Source organism: Anser anser (assembly GCF_964211835.1).
Source record: "Anser anser genome assembly, chromosome: 4".
Classification (NCBI taxonomy): domain Eukaryota; kingdom Metazoa; phylum Chordata; class Aves; order Anseriformes; family Anatidae; genus Anser; species Anser anser.
Genome location: NC_139724.1, coordinates 57,598,418 through 57,625,252, shown reverse-complemented (window position 1 = coordinate 57,625,252; position 26,835 = coordinate 57,598,418). Strand labels below are relative to the sequence as shown.

The window sequence follows — 26,835 nt, the reverse complement described above, 5'->3', positions numbered from 1 at the left end:
TATTTTGATTGGGTTATACATTGCTAGTGCTGATATATTTTTACTTCATTAGGTTAATGACAATATAGAAAGGTAAGCAATTCTTTTAGGTTGTGAGTTACATGGCACTACACTGTTATCTTATCTGCTATTCTATGTTTACATTGTACTTCACATGCAAAGCAAAGGACCAAATATAGGCCAACTGTGAGCAGAAATAACTGTTTCAAGCTACAAGAACAGTATGTTGTTTATGTCCTCTCTCCTTACCTTTTTATTTTCTGTGACTATCCAGAGAAACACCAACAACTGCTGCATGTTTTCTATTCATGAAATATACCCAATTATCATTGTGAATTGTTTTCAGCTTGGTTAGGATTTTGGGTGCTCAGACAGTGCATGATTGGTTCTGCTGGAATCATAGAAGGAATGCATACTTCTGTGTTGGAAATCTACCCCTACTCATTGATAGCAAAGCTAATAATTCTTCATTTTTCTGATTTTCTGAATAGCATATTTCTGAATAGCATAGAATATTTCTCTTGCTATTCTTTGTTGCTCTCGTATTGTATTTGCTCTAGTTCCCTTTGTACTTCATAGTGAAGAGCAGCATATGGCTCACTTAAAAAAAAATAAGATTCCTTCCTCTACTTATGATTTCAGTATCCTACTCTTAAAAAGAAAATACATACAACAATAATTGCTCTCCACTCTTAAAAATGGTATATTATTACCAGACAACTTGAACTACCTTTTACTAAAACATATTTCTCTTTCATTACCTTTAAAAGATGAAGTCATATTCCATCAGTTTTTAATCAATAATTTGAAAATGGAGAAAGATGCATTCTTAAGGATGCGTTACTGCAGTTTTATCTGTTAGAAACAATGAGGGAAGGGTTTATATGCATGCATGTGGGTGTGCATGCATGTACACTTCTTGGTGAGTCAGTTCTTACTGCAAATACCCATGAGATCTAGACAGTTGCACTTACATAACCTGCCTCATCTATGAAATTCAAATCAATTCAATGAGGTGGATAGGAAAGAACATACTAAACTGAGAAATGGAGAACTAAATCATCATAAAGTGAGGTGGTATGTCCAACGTCATCCTGTGAATTGATCTTTTGTCCGCTAATTGATCCAAGAGGTAAAGCCAAACTCTTCCCACCCCCCCCAAAGAGTAATAATTTGGACACCAGCTTCCAGTTTGCAGTCAAGTTGATGAGAGTTTTGCTATTGACTTAGTGGAGTTAGGCTTTTATCCAAGTCCTCCGTGCCAGCTGCAAGCTCAGGCTGCCTCCCACTGATGCAGACTGCAGAAGTCTTTGATGCTGTCAGAGTCCTGAATGTGGACAGGGGACAAAATGCTTTCCAAAATTTACAAACTCAAGGAAGAAGAGACATCTGGTTTATGAATGGAATATTTAGCAACCTTTGCATCCACTTCAGGCTCTTTCCTGGAAAAAATCAAATGCAGATAGTCAGCGGAAATTTATTTTTCCTCAGTCCCAAGGAGTTCTTTCAGCATGCTGTATTTCCCCTGTACTCTGTTTGTAGTTAATGACATTTTCTTCAGTTTCCTGGACAACATCAGATCTTTCTGTCCCTTCTAATCTTCAAGTATAAGGATGATCCAAAAGAAGTCGTTTATAAGGGGTATTTCTTCTCCATTTCACTGAAAAACACATTTTGTTCTCTTTGTTTCTTCTGTTCTATTTATTTCATTTTTCATCACACTGGATGTCAATATTTTATTATATAATACCTATATAAAATTGATCATACCATTTTGGACTTTCTCATACAGTTTGGATGTTTGCAGTTTGATGTTTTAAAAGCTAGGGTAGTTTTTATTACATACAAAAAAAATAAGATTGATAAAATCAAGAGAAGAATCTCTATCTTTTCCTTGAGTCCACTTAAAAACAAACAAACAACAACAAAAACAAACAAACAAACAAACAAAAAACAACAGTTATTATTTTATTGCTATCCAGAACTAATAAGTGACAGTATTTTCAAAATGGTGTATCTGGGCTGAAGGGCCAAGAGCATATCTAGTTGCCCTCACAATTGAACCTAAATGAATCATAACAGTCACAAAGACTGGTGTTTAAAAATCTGCATACAAACTCAAATATCAAATGTACTGAATTGAAATGGGCTCATATATGTTATAATCATACATTTAGATCAGTTAACTACCCTTTCATAGTAAAACTTCACCTTGAGTTATAGTGGAGTACAAGTACAAAGAACATAAGTATTATCCTGAGTTATTGATATTTAGAGCATTTACATAGGCTGCTCCATTTTCACATCTGTAAAGTCAAGTCACTTCTTACACTGTTCTTTCTTAAATAATTTGTATTAAAGATGTATAAAAATCTAAAAATCACTGTGACGAAACGTACATACAAAAAAAATCAGTGTTGCATTTTTTTTACATCTAATCCATTTTTACATTGGCTTATCAAAAAAAAAAAAGGAACTAAAAAATAAGACTGAAAGTGGCTGTGTTCTTATGTACTTTAGCAAATATTAATGTGAGATTATGCCAAAATGTACAGAATGTTATTTAAAGGAATTAGAAGCCCCAGTACGATATGCGACATTTGGAGTTGTGAAAATTCTACTTTATAGGAAGTAATTGGTCTTCAGAGAAAACTAGCAATTTCTTTAAGGACCAGAGGATTTCAAGAGCACCATAATATAAATTCAGACATTTCAGATACTGCTGAATCTTACTGTAGTGTCACCTGTAGTGTGCTTTATGTGCCTCAGCAACACAGCATTCAACGTGAATGTCAAATGATTGAATAACTAGAAAAATGATAGCATATGCTATTGATGAGAATTAGGATTTTTGATAAATTATATCAATTTATTTGTACCGAAATTTAAAGTAAAATTCCAGAGGAGGTTGACTTGTAAAGGGCATGGAGCAACAACAACAAAAAAGATTTTAAGGCTCAAACATAGTTTTTAAGCACAGATAAAAGCAAAAGCAAAGACATAATTTATTATGGGAGAAACTGTAGTTTATTAATGTGCCTTTTATAACGGTGGTCGTGTTTTATATTAGACTGGAGTATTCTAATAATACTTTAAAGCTCACATAACAATTTACTTTAAATGTGCTATTAGAAATAAATCAGCATCAATGATTGATCCATTCATTTTTAAAAGAGCTGCCTATTCTCGTACTGTAAAGGACAAACACATCTCTCAGTAGATAATAATAATAAAATATAGATAAATAAAAAGGATAGATGATTAAAATATGCATTTCTATCTACCATATAAAATAATTGAAATTAAGACTTGAGTATAAATTTTTGCATGGGTGATAGAAGAAATAAAGTGTAGAGGCAGTGAAGGAAGAACAGTATTTATGGAGTTAATTTATTTTGCTAGTTGTTTGGTTGCTCTTGCAACCAAACGAACGTGCCCATACTGGCTTTCCCAACTTGCTTGTCTTAACCTGTTTTTTGCTGTATCTAAGGAACAAATCAACCCTAAAGCACCCTGTGGGGGCACTTGTTCTTTTACTAAGCAATCTGTATTATTTCATCAATGAGAGAAGTAAAATCAAAGTGCATCATATATGAAATCATATGTAAACAAGCCATAGGACAAGCTCAAACCAAAGTGTTTTCTTTTCCTATGGGTTTATGACAGATTTGTTTTCTTGATCCAAGGATTCTCTCTCTCTTCTCTCTTTTTTTTTTTTAACCCAGAGATTTAAACAGTGTTATAAAGACCAGTAGTGTCCATAGAGGAAATCTTGGAAAAAGACTTCTTAAATTGAATCCAAATAAACGAAAAAGCTGTTGTCATACTACCCTCAAAGTGTTTCAACTGTGCTGCAGGTTAATTGTTTTCTTATGTAGGAGCATTTTACAATTAACTCATACTGTCTTTGAAGAGGAGAACGTGTCCCCTTTTGGGGCAGTGCAATGACATTTATATTATCATGAGATGTTGAAAGAACATGTCAATGGAATTTGACATTGCAAGCTTTTATTATGAACAGAAGGCAAAGAGATCTGATGTAATTTCACCTTCCACTGCTATTAGCTAATAACAATCTTTTATTCCCTATGTGGAGAATAGAAACCATTTTGTTTTAACAGAATATTTGAAAAAAATAAATTTAAGCACATGTATCATAAGCTATTTTATTAATGTCTTTCAATGTTTAATGCTATTACCAGTAGCCGTCATTTCCTGTTACTGAATTCCATAATTTGTGCTAACATACATTTCATATTCCATCTATTGCAGTAATAATACAGGGATTATTGTGATATGCCAGTAGATTTGACAGCCCTGGGAATGTGATTCTTTCTTCTACTTCATACATAGCCACAGTTCAGGTACATAAGAGAGTAATAAAATAGTTAACATTAGTTGTTTTCTAGGTTTCTCATGTTTTTTGGGGGGGGGGGGGTGGTGCAGGAAAAGAAAGAGCCACATTATTACATAGGATGATTTTTAAAATGCAATCCATTTAAGTATTTTAGTTGTGTTTCAAGATGTCTGATTCAATGCCCCACAGCATGATTAAGGTACTGTATTTAATGAAGTTTCATTGTTGTGTTACAATGTTTGGTTAAAAAAAAAAAAAAGTAGGCAAAGATATTTAAAATTAAATCTTGGCTTAAAAAAATATGTACCAAATGTTTTTATGCTTAGTGAAGATTTGTAATGGCATGATGATAGAAATTTCATTATGCCTTGTAAAGCATTCAAGAAAATATTTAAGCTGCCCTGAAGCACTGGAAAAGCACTGCTTGATCCATCTGATAATATGCAAGGAGCCTGAATATTCTGACTTGAAAGTGTTACGATCCATACTGGGACCCTGTTTCCAGCATGTTGCTGTGCAGAAGTACGGCATACTGGCAGAGGAAAGAAACAGCGTGGGCTTTGGTTCTACTCTGAGAATGTTCTGGCCAACAGTCTGAGATTTTAACAATTAACGTAGGCCTGAGGAGACCTGAAAGAAAACAGCATTTAACAATTTTGACACTGTATGTTATCCTTTTTTATTTAAAAAAAGTGTCAAAATAATCTATTCTGCCCATAGTTCTCTACCTAGATGACACCAAAGGTGGAGGGGAACGGGTAATAGGAAAAAAAAATATATCAAATTTTAATCTGTACCAAAATGTCTTCTGTGTATGTTTTGATCTAAGGGACTCAACAGCAGAGTGCAAAGGGCATGAGTAGAATTGATTTTTCCTACCCTCTGCTTCCACCTATACTGGAAATGGCCATATCTGCAGAATTAAACTTGGGGAAATAACAATGGCATGAGAAACTGGCTCATGGACAGACCCTGATGAAGCAACATGGGCTGAGAGTCAAAGGGGAATACATCCTAGGTATTACAAAGGGCAATACATACGACAGGCTCTGTCCTGTCACAGCGCACCATTTTTAACAAAGGATTTTCCTCAGAGGCATAGCTCACTTGCTAGGAGCACAGATACAGAAACCTGAGACACAGTCAGATCTAATCTAAATAGTAATAGGAGAATACAGAAAAGCTCAAGATGCCCCCAAAGGTTCAGATAAGTGAATATTTTTCTTGTGCTTTTCTGTTCAAAAGGAAACAATTGCCTTTAGCTTTTACCAGGTAGAGTCCCATATGCTATTGCTCACGCTGTGAATTTTAAGTGGACCTTAAGACATTACCCTGAAATTTCTTGACAAACGTTAACTGAGTAAATTAAGGAAGTTATAAAACTAAAGTCTTGTCTCTAACAGAGTTCATCTCTACCAGGCACTTGTTTTTACTGCCACCTGACTTTTAGAAGGTGTTTTTTTGAGAAGAAGTTAAGTAAACTGTACCGAGAAGACTAATTTGTTTATTACAGTGAAGATAAATAGTAAGAGAACTGAACCAAGACCAGGTCAACAGTGATAGAAAGTCATTACAGTAAGATGGCAGTTAAGTTGCTTGTGTAAAATTGAGTTAGCACCCGGAGGACATTACCTACTGGATAGGTGCTCATGTCCCCAAGAAGCATTAACTAGCATCCTGGTTGAGACTGTAACCAGAACAGCTGAGATAAAAGGATCTGATACAAAGTCCACTATTCTTGGCATGACAATGGCTGCCAAATGCTACTATCTATGTATCATGGACAGAATTTTCTGTCTAATCACAAACTGGCACTTCCTATCAGCATCAGGTTTATGCAGAAATAGAAAATCCACCTAGGGCTGAATTTCAACAATGGATTAAAATAGTTTTACTGAACAGAATAGTGATATTTAGTAAAGGAGATTACTCAGGGTATAAACTTCAACGCAGAATGGGTTCCTCTATTTCTGAGCACTTGTACTGACCTAATTTTAAATGCTCTTAACATGAAGGAACTCCTTCAAGTTCAGATCACCACAATATAAAGACATTTTTAAAATGCTGCTGCAATTAAAAATGCTATGTGTTGTCTTCTGGAAAATAATGGTACTTTATTAGTAATGAAACTCAGGAGTGCTTGTATTCTACTCACTGAAACTAAGGTCAGTTGTTCTCTTCCAGAAAGTATGGAACAAGCAGAATTGAATATATATATATATATATATATTTTTTTATAGGCTCAAGACTTCTAAAAAATTCTGCTCTCTTACAGAAATAAATTTTTCTAAACTTTACCATATTGGTTCCATTATTTTCTCTCACAAACATCTCTTGAAACCTTCTTGTGCTTTGATTTTCCAAGTATCTTTACTACTTCATTGATAAATAATCATCCCAACTTCATCCAATTATATGTATATTTGTGTATATATATATATATATATATATATATATACATGTATACAGCATAGTTCCCAAATAAATGTTGAGAGAACAATCAAATACAAAGAAATTCCTGTAGTTCGGAGAGTTGGAATAAAAGTTCCTTTTTAAAAGTTTCTTCTGTGTTCATTGATGTATTCTTGGAGAGCAGAGAATCCCTGTGTTATGCCTCATAATCTGGTCTCAAGATCTCCAACATCTTAAACAATGAGAGGGCTTACTGGGACTTGCCCGCGTCGTGTTTTGCTACTAATCCTGAAAGGATTATTCATTTACAGCAGTTAAAACAAACTCTTGTAGAGAATCTAAATCTGAGTTATTCTTACTTTTCCACATCTCACATAGGACTAAAATTTCCATTAAACATTGCTGCAGTAATCACTACTTTTTTCATTGGGAACTGCAGTCTGCACAAGGGATAAAGTTAAGCATACAGCATGTCTAAGATTCAGCTGTAAGGAGCTAGATTAAAACTTCACCCGCACTACTATAGCAACTGTGTAAGGGAGGGTTTGTTTAACTATTGGAAATAGCTAAATTTAGTTCCAGCCTTAAAAGCATATAGGTCCTATATTTTGCAACAGTTTTTCTTTTAACTTAAGCTTTATACTGAGACAGTGAAAACACCATGAAAACACCACACAGAACCTATTCAACCAGGCAACCTGTTCCTTACAACTCTGTTGTAACTAATGCTATCAGTGGGGATGCAGAATTGTAGGAAATAGCTACAGCTGTTATTTTTAATGTTTGATTGTAGAAATTTGAATCAAATGCTAGCTGTACGCTAAAGCACATTAAACTGTCTAATTCCTACAACTCCTGAGCTGCTTGTATATAGTAAAATCTTAATGTCAGAAGCCATGGAAAACCTCTGTTCAAAACAAAAACAACAAACACGCACACACACACCAAAATAAAACACAGAACAAAACAATGAAAAAAACGCTAGACAACAGATTGACCTCAAAGGGGCATATAAATATATATGAATTTATGATAGTTTTAATTTACCTTCAGATATTTTCAACTTTATTTTGCTATTTCTATGCTTCATTTCTAACACCTGAAGGCTAGCTATATATATATTTCATATTGCTCATAACTCCTGGAGCTGTGGCTTTAGCAAAAATAACATTTCTGCAATCTGGCACTTCTGTATGTCCCACAAGACACTCCTATAGGAAATGCGGAAGAAGAATCTCTAGTTCATTAAGATGACTAGTAAAGATAATTATATTTAGAAATCTTCCTACTATAAAATAATGTCATTACCTAGAGCAAAAGACCATTTACATTTTTTTTTATTCTATCAGTGATTATTGTCTTCGCTATATATATAGCCGGTTCTGAAATAGCATGACTTGTTCTCCCATAGCATCACATAAAATGTTCCTGAGCTTAACGAGAGCTGTGGTGCTTTGTGTCATGGAAAATCTGACAAAAAATGCAATGTCTGTACTTTCCAAATCTCTGATCACTGGGATTCAAACCTAAAAAAAAAAACAAAAAAACAAAAAAAAAAAAACAAATGTTATGATAATATTATTTTTAAAGAAAACAGTGAGAGGACTGTATTTATTTATTTATTTCCTCAGCTTTCTAACAGGTAAGGATTTTATGAAAGTTTTGGTGTACTCTCTAGTCTGAAACCTGAGCTTGGACAGACTTTGAAATCTTTGCAGTTACTACTACAGTAGAAAACTAATTTATTTTATTTTTTTTAACCTTAGTAGAGATTTCTTGCAAAGACCCTACCTTTGGTGAAGTGAGAGAAAGAAAACAGGAATACCTCTATGACATGAGACTTCTAAGACTTAAACAAAAACAGCAACAAAACACTTTTTTACAAAAAAAGGAAAGTTGGAAATTAATTACGGGTAAATAAAATGATACCTTTACTCAAACGGTAAGCAAACCATTAATCAGTGATTAATCAGCAACTCAGGTAGCCAAATAATAATCCTTGCAGGGAATGCAGTTGCATCATGCTGCGTCAGCAAGAAATAAGCAGCTTCCACCTTTGAGTGCAACTTAAGAGTTCATTTCACAGCATGTATGGGAACTGATACCAAGAGCTGGAGAGTCTTGGATCTGTTTTTCAGCTCTGCTGCAGTCAGTGTGAGACAATGAGCTACTTTGTTAATCAAAAAACAGATGCAAAATCTGTTTCATAAAATTAATAGGAAATTATTTAGAAGTGAGCTTCTCCAAGCGAAGACTGCTGATAACTGAAACTTTCATGTATGTTACTTCCAAACGCTAGCTGGATTAAGCTCAGCCTTTACCCTGACTACTCTCACTCTTCAGAGAATCTTTATATTCGTTGTTTTTTCCAAACGCATACTTGTCAACAAATGAAAAAAAGAAAAAACGAGGGAAAAGACATACAGTGGCTAGATATGGCACAAAATACTCGTTTTCCTAAGTAAATATTTTCCCCCAGGGATGAGAAAAGTGTATTAAGTAAGCTAAGCTCTACATGCCCGTCCTATTGATTTTATAATGGAAGTAGCAATGCTCAATTCAGGTGGAGTTGCTCTGACTCTTTCCAGGCCTAGCTGTTGTTGTTTGATTTTTGTTTTGTTTTCCCCTGAAAGGCTTATTATTAACAGATATATCTACTGTCTGTGTGAGTGTCGGGGAAGTTCACAAAGCTTCCACTACTCCAGCAGCTGTAGTGAAGGGCCTTTCTTTTCTTAACACCAAGCTTTAACACAATGCAGTAGTTTTCAGGAGAACTTGTATGCGTTTGTATTTTGGGTATCTTAAAGAAATAATCTTTTGAACAATGACTTAATTTTGGTGTAGTATATAGGAGTACTATTGATCGTGAGGTAACACAGGTCATTTTGCTGAATGTTTTGGTAGGCTTAAGGAATAATTACCCTTCTGTTACGCATGAAGAAACAGCTAACACCATAATTAACGCAATGTTAAATCATCCTTGTAGGTGTTTAAAAATATTTTTTACAGCTTTCTGATAAAAATGATAGTGTATTCTCTGATAGTTTTGGAGTTCAAAGCAAGAAGCAATGCCACAACTTGTATATTAGTGAAGATGACTCTTAGTTCTTCCAAAATGCAGATTTATGCTTCATTTTGGGTTTTTAATAAGTTTAAAAAACATATGTCTTCTGCAGACCTTCCAGAAACATATTAGCCAACATAGCAGCAGCATTTTAATTTTTGTAATTGTCGTAAGAAATAAAGAAACTTGCAGCAGATAATTATATGACAACAGTGTAACCACTAATGTGAAAATGGCTTCAACAAAAGTAACTTTCCAGCATTAATTATAATAAATGAGATTCTTTAGTTAGAGACAATGAGAAAAGGGCATTTTATATTTATACTAGGATTATACTTAACATTTTTTCTTACACTTTAAAGTGTCATAAATCTAGCGTTTTAAATTATTTATGTTACATTCAATTAAAGGTTAAGTTCAGATAGCTAAGAATAATCATAATCTAAATAAGAAAAAAATGTATTAAATACTTCATTATGCATTTTTTTAAAGGAAAATGGATTTTAATAATTTCAAGCACATAGATACTTTGGTGTACACTGCAGTGTTTTTCTATTCCCTCTGTTGAATTAGTAGAGTCTGTTTCCCTTGGTAGTGGAAGACAAGCTGGTAGGTAGACAAGGCTCTGATTCTAGGTCATACACACTTTCTTTCCTAGTGCACCCATGAACCTCTCTGTCATTGTTTAGCTATTTATGGAAGCTTTTCTAGGTTTATTGACCTGGTGAACTATTGTCGCATAGATGAAAGCTCAGTTGCTCTTCTACATATAAATGTATTTTTTCTTTAAAATGCTGGCTTAAAAGATGTTCCTGTACTCAAGGTGGTGTTTCATTCTGGTCATAAGCCAATTTTTAATCCCTCAGTGGGAGGGGAATGGGGAAAGGGAGGGAGGGGTGTAGAGAGAGGGACTTTCCTTACAAGAAAGGCATGAATTCTTCAGAAATACCAACAGTCTAAAAGAGTGGTAGTGGTGGTGGTTCCCTCCCCACCCCCTTTCCTGGAAAAATTACAGGAGTTTTGTTTTAGTCAGACCTGATTTAAGTCATATGTTTCTCCAGAAGTGAATTCTATATATGAAACAATTCTCCTCTTTGATATTACAGGCAATAATATTCTACATCGTATTTCTTTAAAATCTGCACTTACTTGGGTATACATACCATTCAGATCTTAAGAGCTTCCAAACCTTTCTTTTTTTTTTCTTCCCCTTTTACATTCAAATTTCATTACTACTACTGCTTATTTTTGTTAGTTTTATATTTTTGTGTTTTTTGGAGTTAACTTTACATTGTATAATTGCTTTTAAACTATTTTTATTGTTTTCCTTTAATTTAATATTATGTTAAAAATATGAAGGAAAAATCCAATTAATTTATAATATAATTTTATTCTCTAGAAAAGCAATGTTCTTTGATTTCTAGTTACTCTTGGTAGCTGTGTAGGTTTTGAAATCCTTTGGGCTTTTTTTAATCCTTTTTCTATGAAGGGTTTGTAGTCAATAGTTGATTATACTAATGGTAAAGGAAATTGTTTGACTTCAAGTATAATAAATGGCAAAATACTTAATGTCTCTTGTGAGTGTTACCATCACTTCATGATGATAATATATCATGTAGCTTATTAACCTTGCAGGGGTGAAAAAATAAAGCAGCAGGACATGCTGCAGCAGAAATATTCTTATCACTGCTTGGTGATTTCCTGTCTTACAGTAAAATATCAAGAAAACTACTAATAACAATTGTAGACATATGTTAAAAAAAAAATCCTAGTTATTTTCCCTCCCTAATTTGTTTAGAGCTCTGAAAATGAAAAATTCAGAGCAAAAACTAACATAGGATAATAGTTTTTCCTTTGTAACTACCCAAATGAAATCTACCATGGAAAAGTTGACATTACTACACAGAAGATATAGTAGATGACCTAATTCTTTGCTTTGCTTGATTATTCCCCACAGTAGCATGTGCGTAACAGCATGCAAACAGAATATGGGTGTTTTTTACTTAGGTCTCTGAGCAATACAGGACCTTTTGTTAGGGTTTAGCATTGCATGGCTTATCCAAATAACATATAATTTATCCCCTGCATAAATTCTCATCTTTTTATTGTCTGCTGTAAAATAAAATGGTTCACTCTAAGGCTTTTTTTTTTTTTAAATCTTCATTTCAAGAAACTACTTTTTATGTAGCACAAAGGAATGTTGTTTGTGGGGAGAAAAAGAAGAGCACAGATTTGACCATTTTCCTATTCTTTATTCAAAGAGTGTTTTACAGACCTGTTTGTTAAAGATACCCAGTCCGTACTTGATCTGTAAAGGTCAGTTGTTTTTTGTTATTGTTTTATTTTTATATATATATATATATATATATATCTCCAATCAAATAATAAAGATTAATCTAACATGGCTAGTTTTTATTTTCAAAAAAATCCATAAGCCAAATCATATTGGAATAAAAACATTATTAAAACATATAGAAAGCATTTCCTTCAGTAAAGCCATGCAATATGGAAGAAGTAACAGCAACACTCTCTAAATATAAATATTCATTCTTCCAAAAAGATTATCTTTGAGATTTATTTTTTTTCGTAAAATAGAGACTGTACAGAGTGGAAGAAGCCTCCCACTCAGCAGTCCCATTCTCTCACAGACGACTTTGTCATATACTTCCTGCTATAAATTGGCTTAGCTCCTTCTTAATACCACTTACATGAAAGAAAAGCCAATTTTTACACCTCTGTTATGAGGCAGAGAGAGACTACAGTTTTGAAGATGAAAGATGATTGTATGGCCACTTCATTCCTTTTTGTCCTTATGCCTTTAGTCCTTTCCATTTCTGGGCTATGAGACAGTCAAAATTTTTAAGTACAAAATGTTTTGCAGTGCAGTTCTTCATTCAGCCTAAGTCTGTGGTCTCCAAGCCAATGTTCTTCCTTTCCTTTATTTGTGTGGAGTGATCCCAAGCTTTAAGCATTTGTTTTAAAGCCATCTAGTATTGGCAAAGCCCTACAGACCTGGCAAATTCTCCAGAAGCCTGGATGAAGACTTATACGTGCAGTATTCTAGCTGAGTTGTTGATAACACAGGTGAGTCCATGTGGAACGTACATGCAAAGGTGTATATGCAGATATATAGAGAAAGCATTTACACAGTAGAGAAAAAGTTTATATCAAATAGATTTTCTTTAAAAAAAAGAAACAGAAGTAGTAATGTCCAATTCCAGAAGCAATAATTTTTTGAGTTAGCAGTGTAGAAATAATTAGTAATGATTCAAGATGTCAGACAAGTATTATTTCCACTCTTTGGTTTTTGTATCTTGCAGAAATCTTTGTGGCCTTTGCAATATGATATTGCTTTGAATCATTAGAATAATATAAGGTAGTTTGAAAAACAGGCAAACTAACCTGCAAAGAATAAGAGAATATTCAAGTGTTATTTGATACATCATCTTCAATTACACCCCAATTAACATCCTTAAGTTAAAAAAAGACAAAAAATACTTCAATAGATGTGTTGAATGTTTCTGCATTAAAGTATCTCTGGAGATTGTGACATGCACTATTTTTAATTGGATATCATGGCTTTAACAATGGTATAAGGTAAGGTAATATCACCACCTATACTCTTTAACTTATTTTGGAGAACAGATTTAGTACTTACAGTGTAAGACTCGGAGGCCAAGCTGCAGCTCCCTGTTAACAGTTGTTTAAGCTTCAGTTGCTCAAGACCAGAGACAAGCCAGTTCATTAGGCTGAAAACTGAACTGCAGCTTCTCAAAGCTCATAAACAGGTTAGTTACTCCTTCACTTAAATGAAGTGATTCTGGAGCCTGACTATAGATGCTTCCCTTTACCACTGTCTCTAGGAAGCAGAATACATCCATAGGGTGCTGTTACCTATTCCTGTGACATTGACACCTCTTGAAATAACGGTGGTGTTGCTTCCCCACTGACAGTGCTCCCAACTCTGTACACAGGTCTCCTCTCTAACACAGGTATTCGCCAATTTTGCAAGCAAATAGATCTTAGATAGATCTTAGCTGGGTAGAGGAAAAGTTCCTTCAGATACATGTTGTTTTTCTGCCCCCCCACCCCCCTGGGTTGTGAGACAATAGCAATCACTAACTAGTAGCTGAATACTTAAATACATGTAGCAGTTTCCACTCCATACCTTACTTTGCTCTACAAGTAGCAGAGAGTGGGCTGTAAGATTTTGGTGCTGGTTTCTAAAAATCAAGCAAATTAACTGAGACTATTAGCCAAACTCTAAGCAGATTAATTAACTCAGGAAAGCACCTATCTTGTCTGGAAGGTACTAATCACAGCTGGCTTCTGCCAACAAGTGAGCTGAAGATATGTTGCTTAGCAGCTAGAACCCCCACCTGACCACACAACCATCAATAGCAGGTTGGGCTGAGCCACAATCAGTGCTGCGATGAAGTCATGCTCAGCTGTATGACCTGGGTAGAGCCAGCATTCCTTTCCATTGTTCACATTGTAAACAAGTACTCCTTGCTGCTCATTACAAAAAAAGCGAGGATCCCTCTCAACCCTGACAGGAAAATACATTTGTTATCACTGTTCCTGTTTCTGACAAGCAGTAAGACAAAATCCAAGTATTGCTAGGCTAAGACTTTTCCCTTTACTTCAATACTAGTTTGGGGCAATTCATTCCCTTTGGTATCCATCCTAAGATCATGAGGACTTCTAAGAAGAAAATCATTTCTATTACCTTTATAGGCAGTGTTGAGTGTAATGAGTCACAGCTGTTCAAATGAATCATAACTAATTAACCTGATGGGTAATGCCTGAAGGGTTCTAGCATCTACTAATAAGACAGTAAGGTTGTTGGCTTATGTTTTCAAGTTTCCTCATTTTCTAAAAAATGCAAAAGGCAACCATGTTTTTCCTTTAAGTCTAAGTGTATGAGACCTCTACAGGCCAAGGAGGTAGGCATTCTATCAAAATAAGGGTCAGATTTAAGGCACGTCTTGCAATAATAGGGGAGCAAGTGTCAACCTAAACCAGGTCTTACTGAGCATTAATAACAGGCTTATTAAAAGTAATATATGATAAGATCATGTATGCTTTAGAGAAGAAAAAAAAAGTTGGCTTATGAAGTGGGAGGTAGAGTTAACAGAAGACTTGGGAAGAAAAATAGTTACTTGTATGCTCTGCTTTTCAGGTACACATCAAGAATAGACTTTGAAACTCAAAGCTTTAACCTCTGTGAAGGTAACCCTAAATAAATAAAAGAGCTAGAGAAAACAAAAACAAATATATGTGCTATGTTTGCTGTCCAGAGCTAGCCAATATGAAGCTCTGGACACACCTGCAGGGCTTCAGTCTTTAGAGCTTAGCCTCAAGCTGGAGTGGAGGAAGACATTTCTTTTCATGTGGGATAGTGTTTGTTCTGTTTGTTTTGTGTTGTTATTTTCTTTTTTAATATGGAAAGTAGAGCAAAAACTTGATTTGAAGCTTATTCAAGCTCTATTTCTTCTTGTATTGGAGGCAGTAGGGTTGGATGAAGCAGCTCTCTACACTTGAAGTTGCAGAATGGAATGCAAATCTTATTAACTCAAAATAGAAAACCTGTGAAAGAAATTTAATTCTTCTAGATAGGATTCTTGTATGGATGGAGGAAACACCAGTTTCTGAACTGCACATTCAGAAGCTCATGTAATTTTAGTATGCAGGATTTTACAAGGATGTTGAAGAATCGAAAAGTTCTATAGGAGAACCACGAAATTATTTTTAGTTTTTAAAAGTTCTTCAAGTAAGAAGGTTCAAGTTGTCAGTATGTTTTGGTCATTGGCAGTAAATGTCATGATGACAGCTTTTTTTTTTCTATCTAAAGAACATACTTCAGGTGTACTTCTCAACTCCTAAAAATCGATACTAAAAATCCATGCTGAAAGTCTAAGACCAGCAAATTGGAAACAATTGTAAGGGCAGAGGAGCTTCCGTGTAGAACAAACACATAAAATTATTGGATTAATATTTTATTTTTGTGTTATGCTGATCATATGATTCTGTAATTTCTGAGATTGCATTCCAATTAAGCGGGTAAGATACTTCTAAAGGTAATGAATAATCTTCTTTTTTTTTTTAATGTTGTTAAAATGTATCTATAATTTAACCTAATTTCATTTGCACTCTTTCGCCTGTAATATACTTTCGTAAAGCAAAGGCTTCTGTTCAGCAAACTCTTGTTCGCTTCAAAGTAGGAAGTGAACAACATTTCTATGACATTTTTTACTTCCCAGTTCTAGCTCATCTTCAATGTGTCCCATGGGAAGGACAGCACTATAGGAGCTTTATATGTTTAAAAGATTCATTTTCCCTTTCACACAGCATATTTGAGCATTTTTAGTCAGTTATGCTCTTTGAGTAGAAAATGAAGCTTTTAAATATGAGAATAGCTATGAAGACTTAAACAACCTAAAGAATTGCTGAGAAGCCCTTCAGGTACTCTTAATGTTTAATATCTTTGTATTCATATCAAACAGTAGATAAGGTGGTCTGCTTTCAGGTGTCATTTACCAAAAGTCATCCCATTTATGTTTCTGAAGAAGTTTAAGGCAATGACCAATGTTACATACTGACTTTTTAAACTCTACCCAGTGTATGTTCATAAGTGTGTGTGTAAAGCATGTCATGCTCCAGAATACGTGCCAGTGATAGTTAAACCTTCAATTTAAACAGTATAAGGTTTGAACAGCAAGGATTCATCCTGGCTAAAAGCGAAATCAAAATGTACCCTTTATATTTTTTATCATTTTGTGGCCTAATCTCGCTATGGCGAAAGGTTCACGAAATCACTGCTAAGAGATATAGGGAAAAGAAAATCATGTCATTATATAAGTAAAAGAAAAGACTTAAATGAAACTGTCCTTGAAAGAAAAACTACAGTGATGCTTACAATTCTTAAAGAATGGAGTTACCAACTCGAAGGAAAGATGATAGCAAAAGGTGCTGCAGATCCTTTTAGCATCTTCCAGCAGTAAGCTAAATGACATATACGGAGAGAGCTTCTAATCTCATTCACAGGGCAGATGCTCCTTGCCTTGGTGTACAAATAAACTACCTGTACTCAATTTGGAAGATTTATTGTGTTGTAGGCTATGTATCCCTTTGTTATATACAAGTGGAATATAATTTACAAAAAAAAAAAAAAAAATTGCAATCAAGTATGAAATAGGTATTATGTTTTAAGATCGCGTGGTATTAGCAGCTCGCTTTCTAGATATAGAAGATATTCGCAAGTATTTAATGCCCTGAACTTGTCTCTGGCTTGCTCTCAAACTGCCCAAATATATTTAATATGTTTTTGTGCAAGTTTCTGTACCTGCATGCTCATTAGATGGTTGCCTTCTGATGATTTTCTCTGGTTAGTGATAACATTTAGCACATGCTATGAGTCTGGAGATTTTTAATGTCTAATGTTTAGGAATTCTGAAAGCTCTGAGACAACCATTGATGGCCTGTAACATAGATGTTGGATTTTCACTTACAAGGCTCTTGTTTATATTGGAGGGTCAGGCTATTAGGTGACTTTGGTTTGACCTGCTATTTGAGCTGTTTGGGTTTCCTCGTAGCGTAAAGAAGGTCCTAATTTTGTAGATGTGTTTGTAATTTGCTTAGGTTCTCTCGAATTCAAACTGAAGTTTTTATGAAAGAGAAATAAAGACATAGATATGCAATTGCAGAAGCCCTTTTATTCTGTAATTGCTTGAGTTTCGACTGTTGGTTGCATTACAGGATGAAATAATATGAATAAGCCATATGAATCAATACAAAATGAGTCTGAAAAGCTGCTATTCATACCTGTTATCTGACTGCTTTTTAGTCATACTGTTAGCAAGGTTCAGCTCTCTTTTAAGGCAGTCAGTCACCGTTTTAATTACGTCAAGCGATTGTTCAGCCATATGTACCTGTTCTCTCTGAATTATTTATTGTTGAGAATATTCACAGGTGTTTGATTTATTCAAATTATTTGACTAAATCACATAGTAGTCCTGTCAGCTTAGTAGGATTTTTATGGACAAAACCAATAAATCTATGCTGACATTCGTTGTGACTAGAAATTATTTCTGTGGCTTCCAGATGAGAAACCTCTTCACTAAAACTTTGTTTCACTTAACATATACAGTTATATTTAACATATGCTATCATCTATTTAACAATTACAATAACAACAACATAAAGGTTAACCGAAATATGACTGTGCTAACAAGGGAAATTTCAGTTCAGTTCAGTATTAGACTGTGCCTTTCAGGCAGCTTAAAACAAACAACTTCTTTCTTCAACTGACTTCTGCTGATTTAACAATATTAGACTGATGAGATTCAGAGTGATTCACCATTTCCTCTGGCTTCATGCCTAAATGTAGTCAGTCAAGACTAAGACTTCTAAGTGTAGAATATCATGCCAGATGTTGACTAAGCTTATGTTGTGAGGCTAGAAGTCATTAGAGATTTCATATCTCCAGTTAATGTAGCCAAGTTCTATTTTCTTTTGAAGAGAAAGATGAAGTAAAGGCAGACTTCTTTTCCCCTCTGCATTTGCCTCCGTTTACTGAGAGAACCTATTATTTACAGTTGAAGATATCTATGTTATTACTGTGGTTTTCTAAACTAACAATACATAAACAAGTTAATTGATTGCACAAAGTTTATAAGTTGCATACTTGTGTTGGCTTTTTTCCCCCCATTTTCCTTACAGTTTTTAAAAAATAGTGCTAGAAATTTCTCTTATCATGCAAACATGTTTGTAGCAGCATATCCTCTGCTGTAACAGCTTAACCAAACTTGCCAGATAGAGAAACAGAGATGAAAACGTGTTTTGTTTTTGTTTTTCCCTCTGATTTTTATCCTGGAGAAAAATGACTTCAATTTGGCTTCAGGCAGCTCTAACTTATCTGACCCCATACTTACTCAGCACATTGTTCAAGGTCTCACTGCCCTTGGCATCAAATCAGCAATCCCTTTTACATGGATTAACTCTTCTGGGAAACTTATCTAGCACATGAGGTATCTAGCATATGCTGTGCTTCAGAAGGAGACATGCATGCATCTTTCTACCTAATTGTTTCTTCAGTAAATTTAGGTTTATTGTGGCTACTGAATGGAAAATGGAAGTTTGCAGGGAATGTTTGAGTTTACTTGCGTACTTGCTCACTTTACTGATGAAATAACTGATCATACGCTCCATTTCTCTTAACTTTCTCTCAAATGTCTCTTCCTAAACTTTACTATTCAAAATTCTTGAACTGATCACTGGTAGTGTGCAGTATTCCTTCAGTCAGTGTATTGGTATCAGGATACTGAGTTTCATTGGTTGCAACTTTGCTAGTGTAGAAGTAACCTCAAGTGTTTTTGTAGATAACTTAAAAGACTGATTTAGATAAAACACAAATGCACATCTTAAGTGGTCAGAAGCATATTGGAGAGGAATTTTTCTATTACATGAATACAAAACGATGTAAGATGTCCATTGTTTTCACTTTTCCTACTCACATAATTTTATCTGACATGATTGTCAAAGCAAGATAAAAACTTTTTTTTTCAGCTTTTGTTTTCCTGAAATACATTTTATGTTTCAAAGCGTGATGAAACTTTACTATCCATATTATGCACGGAGTATAGGGATCAGACTTAAATTGCACTTCCTAGAAGAGAGAAAAATGGCATACTATTTCTTTCTTAAATAGACAAAATAGATAGCAATGTAAGGACTTTATACTTAGGGATGAAGATAGATATTTTAATCTGCAATGATCAAACCTCTTTCACTACTTATAATAAGACAAAGAATTTTCCAAAATGCTATAGAAGTATCATTGTTCAGCTTCATAGTTTATATAGTACTGTTAAAAGTAGGCAACAACAACTCAGCTGTAAACAAAATTCTCAGACTAGTTTAAACTCTATGCCAAAGCATAAAAAACATAAAAAGAAAGGGAATTATGGTGTAGAATTTAGAACTCTTGACCTTATCCCTGAGACCATTCCACAGATGTCACTAAAACTTATTCCCAAGATTCTTTGTATTTTACAGTTATGATAAGCAGAACACATTGTTTTCTCAAGTTACAAAGTTGGAACAAAGAAACCCTTCTGTATTAACACCAGCTTTTGCAAATCTTTACTCAGTAACTGACTATCCTGAGTTCTGCTTCAATGCCAAAACAAAACAATACCTCAGAAATTGAGGATCTTAGGGGGAGGGCAACAGAGATTTTGCAGGAAAAGAAGGAAGTTTCAACCCTAAAATAATAATTAATTTCTACAGCAATAGTGGGCTACCCTTTCACTTTACAAAGCTTTTAGTTTGAAAATAGTTCAACTATATTTTGAAATAATTACTTACCTCATAGTAACTTACCTACTTTAAACCTAACAAACTGCCCCAGTGGATGTTAAACTTTATCTTAATTAGAGAAAATAAAGATTAAATTACTTCTTACTTTGCTTTTATTTGGAAGCTAAGCAAAGGTGGATCCTTACTTTGCACCTCCTTGTGTTTTTATATATATATATGTGTGTGTGTGTATATATATATATATGCCTGTTGACTGTAGAGGACTAAAAAATTTGATTTTTCTCCTTTAGATAGATGCTAGATAACCAGTACTGGGTGTTATCGTTTCTTTTTGAAGTCCTGGTTTCTTCTAAAAATCTGAATTATACATCATACATCTGTATATTTAGATAATACATCTACAAAATAGCATGAAAATTTCAGACATCTTTGGCTGTCATTGCCTTGTCCATAGAATCATTTCAGCTCAGAAGAAAGTTTGTTGAATCCAGCCTCATACTCTAAGCAGGATCAACCCTGAATTTAGACTGAGCCCTTATCAGGGCTGCATTCAGTTGGATCTTGGAAACCTCCATGGACAGAGATTCCAGAACCTCTCTGGGCAACTGGCTCTCATGTTTGATATCTTTACAGTTATGTTCCTTTTCCCTTATGTCCAGTCAGATCTTCCTTCTTTCAATATATAACCATCACCTCTTGTTCTCCTACTGTGTTTTAAGTAATGAGCCTGGCACTTCTCAGTAACCTTCTCTTAAGGTTTGTTCCAGAAGGCTTACTTACGTTTTGAGTAGAAACACTTTAATTCACTTAGCTGTTTATTACTTACAAGTGAAGGTTTCATTCTGAAGTTCAGGAGGGAAAAGTGTTTCATTATGAACTATAGCATCCTTATCTTTTTCTCTCAAATAACTTGCTGATTTTTTGGTAATGTGGATTGAAGCTCACTCAGATGAGAGGCTTTTTCTTGTCTATTCCTAACTTCTTCTGAATTGTTAAAGTATCATCTGTAGCATATTAAGCAGCAGGTGGTCAATAGGCTATGCACTGAAACACGTCATCGTGTTGCTGCAGTGCAGATTATTCTTGGTCATCAGAGAGAACATAGATATCAGAGTTGCTTATCAAAAACCCACACACAGTTAATGAACCATGTTTCAATTTTCACGGCCTTTACTGCATTGATACCAGCTAATGGGATGCAGCAAATTGCTGTCAGGTAATTTGTTTTGCCAGAACTGTTCCTTTTTCAATATAGCCCATGTTGGTTTTCCAGTATGGTCAGGAGGTCATTTGCTGTATGAAAAGCCCTCATTTTACCAGAATCCATTTTTTTCTTCCATGTTTATTATTGGTAACCCTTCATATTCTCATATAAATGTGATATATCAGTATGAATGGAGTAGTGACCATCTCACAGGTCATGTAATATATGATTAAACAAAATCAAATTTTTAAAATCTTTGGATGTTATCTTATTTAATGGCCTTAATAGGAAAAACATATATTTTTCAAATTGACTTATTTTTTCTAAACAGGTATCAGCAGTCACTTCACTGGACATCACTTCTTGGAAGTCTTTTTCTGATGAACATTTTCAGTACATACGCATCATAATACAGGCCTTTCAAGAGGGTTCAGGATTGACCCAAGCCTAATCCTGTTAGATCACTGAATTTCACTTTTTCTGTGATGGAAGGTAGCGTGATTATAAAAATTTCTGTTTTGTCTTTTTTAACGAGTTGACAGTTAAGAGGCTTGAAATTAGATAAGGCAGATGCAAAATAAATTCTTATAACTAAATTAAAAAAAAAAAGCTGTCAGGATGATATTTATTTCTTACAGATAAGTAGAACATTCTTGCAAACGAAGAGGGGAGAGAGGCCTCGTATGAGCATTAGCAACTGTAGAGCAAAGAACATCTTTTGCTTGAAGGCTACTCTGTTAACCCAGTAGACGTTCCTAGAACTGTTTTGTAATAAATAGTTACATCTACCAACTACTGCTAAGAGTTTTTCAAAGATACCTAGTTGTTTATCTCCTTTAAGTACTCATCTGTCATTTACATGTCAGTGATAACCTCAAAACAACTTAGCTGAATCTAATCTTCCAAGCATTTATGCTCTTATTGGTGGATATATACAACAGTATTTAATTGCTGCTACCTTTCTACACCCTTAAGCTCTGGTGCTAGACAAAATCCCAGAACTGTGAACAAGGATTCTCAGAATAAGTATTTTCCTTCCTTTTTTTTTTCTTTCTCCTGATTTCTTTGGCTTGCTCTAAGGTCTTCTAAGCCATCTCTATGGGTTTCTTTTATGCCAGTGTAGATCAGGAATGAAAGAATTTAGCTGTACAGGCAAACAGGGATTCAAGTCTTTCTAGTTTTAGCAGATCCTTGAAATTCATATTTCCACAACCCACAGGAGTGCCTTAACCACCAAGCATTATCCAATGACTGTCTTGTGTAAAATGAATAAAGAACTGCTGGGCTGGGATACAAGATTCTCTGTCTGACTGTTATAATCACAGGAAGGAGTCTTGAATTGTTGTTTTTGTTCCCAGGACTGGATCAGTAATATGTGCTCAGTAATAGTCGAAATACACAGAATTTCCAGAGAACAAGCATTCTACCTTCATAGTTGTGTCTGGCAGTAGGATACAGATTTATGCTTTCTCAGGCTTGTGTTTTATCTTTGACCCTGTGTGTTTGTATTCTTTCTGCAATACAAAGAAGCTGGCGTTGAATCCTTAACATTCATGTCATGGCTTTGGCTGAGACAGAGTTAATTCTCTTTGTAGAGGCTCACGCAATATGTTCTGGATTTTTGATTAAAATAGTGGTGATAACACACTGATGTTGTACTTGCTGCAGAGCAGTGCTTGCACAGAACCGAGGACTTTTCTGCTTCTGGTGCTGCCCTGGGGGTGCACCAGGAGCTGGGAGGGGACACAGCCAGGACAACTGACCCAGGCTGAGCAAAGGGATGTCCCACACCATATGGCATCATGCTCAGCAATAACAGCTGGGGTTAGGAAGAAGGAAGGGTGTTTGGAGTGAAGGCGTTTGTCTTCCCAAGAAGCTGTTATGTGTGTGAGTCCTGCTTTGCTGGAAGTGGCTGAACACCTGCCTGCCGATGGGAAGTGGCAAATGAATTCTTTGTTTTGCTTTGCTTGTGCTTTATGTAGTGAATTGCTTTCATCTCAACCTGTGAGTTCTCATGCTTTTACCTTTCTGATTCCCCCATCTCACCTGTTGCTGAGATGAAACTCTTAATGGCATTACGCTTCTCTGAAAGAAGTGAAATGTTAATTGTTAGTACATCAGGCTTTTACTGTCATACAGAGTCAACTGTATTGTTGACTTTTCTTTCTTCTATTTCCTTTAATATATTAATACTAGAATTCCTATATATAGAAGAAAATACTTATTTCTTTTACATGATGAACGATTTATGAAAAGATCTGCAGCTTTGCACCACAAAAATATGGGAATTTTGCCCTATAGCATAGTTTGAATTCTAAGTAGATGCCTAATTTTCTTTTAAAGATCAACAGAATGAGACATTTTTATTTGCTGATATTCTCAGGTGCAAAGGAAACATCTTTCCTTCTTGTATACAGATTTTACTCAACAAATAGTTAAATGTCATGTTTGGGATAAGAATGAAAAAACAAAAGCTGTATCTGAGAAGAGAGGGAAAAGGAAAGGGAAAAGGAAAAAAGGAAAGTAAGCAGTCATCTTGGGGTGACATGGTTCTACAATGAAGAGAGGGTAATATTCCTTGGACCATTCTTTAGTTTTATTTTGTATCTGTCACTTTCATTTTAATTTCCTACAGTGACGTATGACTTTTATGTAAAAGTATGTGTTAATTTATTATATTTTTTTCTAATAGTAACATAATAATGTAATTTCCCAATTCAACATTGGATTTCTTATCTTATGGATATGTCAGATGTTCACCTTCTCATCAGGCTTAGCGATATTACTTTTCTGCAGTTAAATGAATCTTTTAGCTCCCTCGCCCTCCCCATCTCGCCCCTCCCCATCTCCCCCCCCCCCCCCCCCCCCCGGCTCACAAAATGTTTTTAATGAAAGTACCAGCTGACCTGAGTACAATTTCGGTAACTGAAGTGTCCCTAATATAAGTGAAAACTTGTGTTTAATGGATATAGTTCTGCATTAAATTAAAGAATTCCCTGTTTTAAGATTACACTCCCAATTTATTTTCTAAATAAGAGAGAGTTGTGGAATTGGAGCAGACTTTAACCTTCTAAGTAGTAGAAATTGGCTAAACAAATTATGAGCATACGTTCTGAAATTATTTAAGTTGACTACACTTTTAAATGAAAATGGGGAAAAAAAAAAAGCTTAAATGTACTCTGAAGCATAATTTACTGACTTCAAATGAAGCAGAGTAAGCACCTGTAAATAGTAAACTACTACTTTAGATGGTTGAGCATTGAGTTAGATACATAATTTTGGGGTGGGAGTGAAGAAAAAACTTCATTTTTTCCTTGATATTAAACAAAATAAATCTGCTAATCAGAACAGCAGAAGTTTAAACAACCACTGCCCCCCTGCCAAAAAAACAAACCACTCAAGCTAGTGTTCACCTGCTAACTATGGCCACCTGTTCTAGCACACTGCAAAAGCTTGGTCCCTATAAGTTTCTCTTTATTAATCACACTGTGTTATCTGGCCATCTGCTACATCTCCCAGAAGAGCAGCATTCCTTTGGTGCTGCCTGCTGTTTTATAACAGTCTTTCATCCTCAAAAGAAAAGTGGAGGAATAGGTGGAAATTCCAGTAATCAGTTACTTCAGGAAGGTGAGCCAATATAACTAAAAGATGCCGTGTGAGTGATTTGAGAACATTTTTATTTTTTTCCCTGAGGCTTTATGGTCAATGCTTTCAAACTGTTTATCTTAGCAGAAAGACTGCTTTCAGTTTATACCCAGTAACAGAAAAGAAGAAAAAAGTTCACAGAAAATGATGCATTGTGTATACTTGCCCTTTCTTGTGCATCTGTTTCCAAGAAATCTACATAATGGGTAAACTGCTGGAGTGCGTTGGTATTTCTAGATGAGCATCACCTACTTTTTTCAGGTCTGCTGTGTGCTGTGCTGTCTGGACATCAGTAAAATGGTAGGTGTAGATGGCTTGCAATTTCTCTTTGACATTTTTTTTCCCCTCGTGGAGCTCAGTGTGCTTGAATACCTCTAGGATGAAACAAGCTGAGCGTACAAGCAACAGTCCATTTTGATTGCACCTGCAATACAATCCCATAGACTTCTGTGAAAGTAAAGTGTAAGGGAATTCAGCTCTTTATTTCCAGGCTCTATTATAAGTTTGTCTAACTCACAAATAAAGTACAGACATAATCAGCATAGTAGACTTCTAACTGTTGTGCATGTGTTACTTCACTGGCATTCTTTTATATTGGGAAAAAAAAAGATATTAAATAATGGACATGAGCGTATGAAACATTAGCTTGTGTTATGCATATTATTTGTCTAATGCAGCTTTCTACTCAGCTTAGCCAGGGTTAAATAACTGGGTTGTAATATGTGCAGGAAAAGAATCCTTCATGGCATTCATACAGCTGTGCTGTAGTTTCAACAGACAGTAGTTTGTACTTGCCAGCTGGATAGCTAGCAGACAGATTTTGGGGGCAGACCACCCAGTGTGGTTAAGTAGTTAGAGAAAGCATAGTAATTTACTAATCCTCTTTTTACAACAATTCAGCTGTTTTGTTCTCATCCTTTAGGTGTGTAAAGTGGATTAAAAAAATCTGGAATATTTTACAGATTAATTATTTTTCAAATGTGGGTACTTAAGGCTAGATAAATTAGCCAAGATCCGTCAGCACCTCCTAATGTTTTTACAGCACCTTGAGACGTGCATTTTTGGAATTTATGTTGCACATGACAAACACAGATGAAAACTATTTGGTCTTTGAGTTGGTGACATCATTTTTCCTGTGATTCATTAATGTGTTAATAGACATAAAAATGTTCTGAACATGATAGGGCTCAAGATATTACTAGCATAAAGAAAAATAGGTCATTGACTTTGATCTGATTATATTGGTTATTAAACGTATTTCTTTGACTACCATAAATTGCTTTGGAGTGGGGGATAGGCTTGGATTAGCCTTCAGATAAATGACATCCAAATCCACCTCAATGAATTTGCTAAGTCCTTTTTCCATGCTAAAGTTATTAAGAAACAAAAGTAATAATATTTATGAGCAGCTCTGTACTTGTATGTAGGAGGGGAACATCGAAGATTATGATCCCTGTTCCCAAGGCTATTTTTGTGTATCATGCAGTTGTTGGATAAAATACTAAGATAACATGAAACAAAATTCTCATTCACTTCCATTCTTCCCTGTACAGTACAACCAGATGTTCTAAACACTTATATGGAACCATGTTTTTTTGTTTCCCATTTCTCTTGCTCAGATAGACTTGACCTTGCATAAACAATGTCAAAACTTTGGCAAGAGTCAAAGGACCCTCTGCGTAGAATATGCATTGTGTTTGTGTATCATCATCACGGAAGCGGAACGTGATATTTAGCACCCTCCAACTGAGAAGAACTGAATCTTTTTTTCCCTAATCAGAATGAATGCTTTGAGCAGTCTTCCCTTCTCCTTGTAAATAGGAAAAAACACCT

The 26,835-nt window shown here is 35.0% G+C and overlaps 1 protein-coding gene and 1 long non-coding RNA gene across 3 annotated transcripts in view; one reads left to right on the top strand and one right to left on the bottom strand.

Moving 5' to 3' along the window:
* Positions 1 to 26,835, top strand: part of PCDH7 (protocadherin 7) — a 280,035-nt gene that overhangs the window by 139,692 nt on the left and 113,508 nt on the right. The window lies entirely within an intron of this gene.
* Positions 12,186 to 13,625, bottom strand: LOC310898363. Its single transcript, XR_014583236.1, has 2 exons — positions 13,492 to 13,625; positions 12,186 to 13,235 (listed from the first exon to the last, which is right to left on the bottom strand). It is a non-coding gene; the product is annotated as an uncharacterized lncRNA (long non-coding RNA).